Source organism: Amblyomma mixtum, chromosome 1 (assembly GCF_055824585.1).
Source record: "Amblyomma mixtum isolate Tamu chromosome 1, ASM5582458v1, whole genome shotgun sequence".
NCBI classification, from domain to species: domain Eukaryota; kingdom Metazoa; phylum Arthropoda; class Arachnida; order Ixodida; family Ixodidae; genus Amblyomma; species Amblyomma mixtum.
In genome coordinates, this window is record NC_143012.1 from 326,255,897 (window position 1) to 326,261,896 (window position 6,000).

Genomic DNA, 6,000 nt, shown 5'->3' on the forward strand with positions numbered 1-6,000 from the left:
ATGGAGTGGAGCGCATATGGCAGGTTCTCTCAGATCATGAATGGCAGTTTACCAATATTCCTCAAGAGAAAAGTCTACAACAGCTGTATCTTACCGGTACTCACATATGGGGCAGAAACGTGGAGGCTAATAAAGAGGGTTCAGCTTAAGTTAAGGACAACGGAGCGAGCTATGGAAAGAAAAATGATACGTGTAACGTTAAGAGATCGGAAGCGGGCGGAGTGGGTGAGAGAACAAACACGCGTTAATGGTATCCTAGTTGAAATCAAGAGGAAGAAGTGGGCTTGGGCAGGGCATGTAATGCGAAGGCAAGATAACTGCTGGTCCTTAAGGGTAACGGAGTGGATTTCAAGAGAAGGCAAGTGTAGCAGGGGGCGGCAGAAAGTTAGATGGGCGGATGAGATTAAGAAATTTGCGGGAATACGGTGGCCGCAACTGGCGAAAGACAGGGTTAATTGGAGAGACATGGGAGAGGACTTTGCACTGCAGTGGGCGTAGACAGGCTGATGATGATGATGATGATGATGATGCTTGGGAAATGAATATCTGACCCCACCTTAAGTAGAAGAAACAACCTTGTGTCATGGCTCTCTTTGGCTACTGATGCCTTTGCGCCACAAAAATATCATCATTATCAAAAATGGAAAAATTAAGAAGCCAAAAATCATATTGTTTACGTGGACTAAAGTTGGCTGTTAGCCGCTGATGATTACAACTAAAGCGGACAATACCAGCTAACTGTTTTAAACAGCTTAAGTTGTCGCTTCACTCATTTAATTTCGAAAACCAAGCCAATGGTCTTGCTTTAAGGAGCGGGTCCAACAGGCGGATTGAAGCAGCATTTAATTCGCGAAAAAAAAAAACAAATAATGGAGCTTATATCTTCAGATGTCGACTGCTAGGCGTCGCAAAAAGCCATGACGAAAATTCCTTCGAGGTAAGCAAGGCACAGCGAGTGAAGGACGAAGAAGTAAAGAAGTAACCGCATATTACAGACAAGTTCAGTCACCGATCTCACAGCATTTGTTTAGCTTATTTCAATTTACACATCTGAATTTCTTTCATTTATTTCCTAATTATTATTATTATCATTAATACCATTACATTTTTCCCTCATTAATTAAATTGTTTAACATTGTGGGCACCTGTCAGTAGCCGCTTGTGTCTTGGCCAACCCCCGCAGTAGGTACGCGTCATTATTTAGAGGGCAACAACAACAACAACAAGTTCAAGTACCTCGGTGGGAGAAAATTGTGCCCGTGGGTGAAGGTTGCAGGAACTACACGCACGAATAGGCAGTTACAGAGGACCCCAGATACGCTTCTGGGCTAATGCAGGAGCGCATAATTAGCTATTCAGATGTGACACATTCGTTACGCTTAATTAAAAGTACGTGATTAAGCGAAACTGCAGACAGAGAGAATCGGTGGAAGTAAAGGAGGGAAGATTAACCAACAGAAGGTCCATCGGTTTACAACGCGCAAGGGGGAAAGGAATGGGAAGACGTTAAAGGGAAAGTGAAAAGAGAGCTGGGTTAAGTGTTGAACTGCCAAATAGTACAGCTCTGCGCCAACCACTCTGGCATTCACTGTGTGTTAGATGAGCACTCGCAAGAACCGAGGGCTGCGCTAAATTTCACGCGCCCAACTATGATCAGTGCTTTCAAATTCGCGCAATTGTACGCTGTCCATGACGAGAAGGGAAGCGCTGCTTCATTTTCCCTTTGTTTTACCTCCATTAGCCATATACAGGGTAAAGTATTAATAAAGATTTTTCTCATCAATGACACACTGCCCCCCATTGACGCTCGCCACAGAGACGATCTGGGGTTTAATATCGACCGCGCGCCTAAACGTGAACTTAATGCACGTGGCACGCACATGTACAGGTTGATGATTAAGTTCAATTATAACCACTTACCATAATCATCTTCGTGATGACTACTTAAGATGCAACCTAACTATAAAAGGAATAAGCCTTCTTATTTCTTCCAAAGTAATTTTTTTCCTGTGTTCTCTTTGCACGATAATCGATTGGTGCCCCTATTAAAAGAGCTGCTCTTTCCACTGTTTATTTATTCCCTCGCCCCTCGTCGCGATCTCCACTGATTAGACGGATACGCTTTCCGCGTCACGTTTACGCAAAAGAAATGCCAAGGAAACACTGCTATCCACAGGATGCCGTCAACAGGCCGGACCTGTCGCACGCGGACAATTCAGTTATATACTGACAAATCGGCTAATTGGACAAACTACAACCCAAGCACGCATTTTTCTTTGCCTCTTCTGTGTTTCTTTTTTTTCTTTGGTGCAAAGCACGTTGCTGCTTCTTGCGCGCAACAGTGCTTGACGCGTTCAAGCAAAACAAACTGGTTGGCAAGTTCCACAGCAGCGCCTGTAACCTTGACAAAGGGCGTGTTGGAAATTGCGGCGTACCGGAAGTGGCTGGTCGCGATACACACCTATCAAAATCGAAGTCGATAGGTCAGTGTCGATACTGCGTGCACACAATCAGATAGAGTGGGCATGATGCAACGCGTGCGTAAAACGAGTCACGCGTGGCAAATGCTTCGATGCTCTTCCTTTCACCCTGGCTGTTTCCTCACAAGCCGGGGAAGCAAGCGTACGCATGGTCCGCTGTGCGTGCGTTCGGCGATTCAGTGAAGATCTCTCAAGAGATACGCGACGGAGTGGAAACCACGTTGCAGCGCTCCGGCATAAAGGCTCGGGAAGTGTTTTATTTCTAGCGTTTGCGGCAGTACCTCGGTGACCTCTTACTTTGTAGATTGGCCGTACTCAGCAATGCGATATCGCCGGCAGCTTCGGATCTGGCCCTTGCAGGTGGCTCGCGCTGAGTGCCGACTTTTTCGCAATACCTGGAATGCGTAGAGGTTGGTCGCGAGTGCAGACCACAGGATTTTTACTGGACACGGAAATACACACAAGATTGGTGCGCTGTTAGGGAATACGTAGATGTTGGTTGCGAACGCAAACCACACTATTTTTATTGGACACGGAAATACAGACAAGATTGGTGCGCTGTTAGGGAATGCGTAGATGTTGGGCGCGAGCGCAAACCACAAGATTTTTATTGGACACGGAAATACACACACCATTGGTGCACTGTTAGAGAATGCGTAGATGTTGGTCGCAAGCGCAAACCAAGAGAATTTTACTGGACACGGAAATGCACACAAGATTGGTGCGCTGTTAGGGAATGCGTAGATGTTGGTTGCGAGCGCAGACCACAGGATTTTTATTGGACACGGAAATACACACAAGACTGGTGCGCTGTTAGAGTAGCGTTTCCGTGACTGCCCGTGCGTGCACGTGTGCACGTTTGTGTTGTGTGTGTGTGTGTGAGTGTATATATGAGAAGTTCTCAGAAATAAGCCGTGCTCCTCACGGCGATGCTGCTGCTGGAGCACTTACGGTGGAGCACCGGCATGCCGGACTGCTCATACTTTTTATTTTTTTTATTAAAGTTACTCACAGCCTCCTTTTACATAAGAGCACTCTGTCAGTGGGACAGCACAACAATTCAGGACCTGCATTCAGAGCTTAAGTCTTCGTCTAAGGCCGCACATTTAGACGAACGTTTTAATCCCGCTTCAAGGAAAGCACCACAAGGTTAGCGCGGTAGCCGCATCATCGTTCGGGCAGCAATACTGAATTGCCAGTGGCGCTCCCTATGCGCCTTCAAAGTGCAGAACAAACTCGTAAGACCGAATTTCAGCCGCGGTGGTTGCATACCAGCGGAGGCGAAGCGCAAAAATGTATGTGTGCTGTGCAACGTTATCGAGCATTGAAGCACTCCAGGTGGTCGAAATTGATCCTGAGAGCTCCATTGCAGTGGTTCTCATGGACCATGTAGAACATGGGGAAGGTATAAACAACAGATGTCAAACAATCACGCGTATTTTGTGATAAACATCCAAACACGTTTACAAGAGCAGTTTCCAACAGGATGCGTAGACCGAGGGGTGTGACTCAATGAGGCATCCTTAAACTTGTGAACACTGAATCTGCGTTTGAATTCTCTGAAGGCGACATTAAAGAGTTTGTCTTTTTTTTTCTTCAGCATGGCCCTTTTGTACTCGCGCTGTTTGCATACAGACAGCTGCATGCATATATTTATTCTTGCCTTGTTTACAAGAAAACTCTCCTGGGAAAAGACAAGAGAGCGAGTCCCACTCGGAGCCAACTGCAGAAAACTGCGCTTCCGAGTTGTACTCAGGCGCAAAAAGCATAATGCGATCGGAGCCAAAATAATTGTGACGCAACTCCTACTACGGCATAGTTTGGTGCGCAATCCACATAGCACGCAGTGAGCGCAGCTTGCTCACACTAGCGCGTCACAAAATCGCGTCATAACGGACGGGCAGATCGGAAAAGTTTTGTACACCACAGTCTCCTGCTTCCGTGGGAAAGCGAGGTGAGAGCGGCGCGGAGCTTATCTCCTCCGACCGCGCTTTCTCTCCGCTTGTTGTTGTTGCCCAAACGAAGCAAACAAAATTCTTGGCACCGGTTAAGCGCCCCCTGCCGCCTATTTTGCCCTGTTTACGCCCAGATAGATGTGCAGCAGTTGGCGCGAGTTGAGTAACGATCCTGCTCATGCTCCTCCAAGAATTACCGGCACTGTAATTGCTTGAGCAATGTGTGGCGCTGGAGGGCTTATGTGTGTTTGTTTAAGGGCAGAAATTTGGGAGAGGTGTGAGAACATGAATTTCATACTGGTTAACTCTCGTTTTATTTTTTTTTTGTTCGCGTCGCAGCTGGGGCCTAGTGATCTGAACACCCGCCTCGCATGCTGGAGGTAAGAGGTTCGATCGCCAGTGCTGCCGGGCACCCACCAGTGATGCAATGGATACAAGCTTTCCACTGCCTGGTGCTCGGCTGCTTTACGGTGAAATGCTTGAGAAGTGGGTCTTTGACCCCACGTTGAGTAAAAAGGAAAAACTTCGTGCCATGGCGCTCTTTGGACACAGATGCCCTTTGAGCCATAAAATAATCATCATCATCATTGTTTTTGTTGGTTGCAGGTCATAAACCTTTAATTCCCTATGGTGCTCAGTGCTCTCTTCGTTTTCGCACAGTCACCTTTTTACACTGTGCTCATCAGTATCCAGAATAAATAAATAAATTCACTACCATGAAAAATGTGTCCACTAGTAAGCTTCAAGACACGAGGCAGAAAGCTATCCTTAGACACAGAGTCTGCAGTAGCGGCGTTTATTCAGAAAATTTTGCACTCAAACAAACAAATAAACAAAACAAAAACAGCATTGCTATCACAGTTCACAAGAAACTAAGTCACCCACTGGAAAAAGCTAACGACAGCCGAGAGATGCTTCCTTCGGATAGCAGTGCTTTGACTGGTGAAAAGAATAACGGCCGTTGTCTTTTTCTTCATTCGAAATAAGGGAGTAATTACTCATTGAGGTCCACCCGAGCGCATTGGTAAAAGAAATCAGGCGACAAGAAAACAAAATGTAAAAAAAAGAGTAATGTTGCCATTGAGAAAGAGTCCATATTTACATGCCGCCGAGTTCATTCTGCGCGCGAGCTGCGAGACGTGAGCGGCATAATAAAGCAGGGTAGCCAGATTAGAATAATAATAAAAGTAATTGCACATAGGGAGAAGAGTCACTTTCTTCGCGACTGTTTACGCGCTGAAAAAGCTTCCTCTATTTTTTCTCAGGCTTAATAAGTTTAACTTGTTTGTTTAGTCAGGGAGATAAAGTGTCTGCACGTCCTATACAGCTCACACTATTGTCAATACTCACTTCTATACATGCTTCTATACAAGTCTAAAGACGCCCGGCCGGTGAGGACAACACGCAACAGAGTCATCATATAAGTAGTCTGTATACACAGTTAATACGGTGAGATCAGCCAGTTACTTTTCTTGCTGGTTGCAGCGCTTATTAAAGGTCATACGGTTTTGCTAGGGGTACATCTGTCCCACACAGACAATAATGCTCTACGTTGCAGTCCTGAT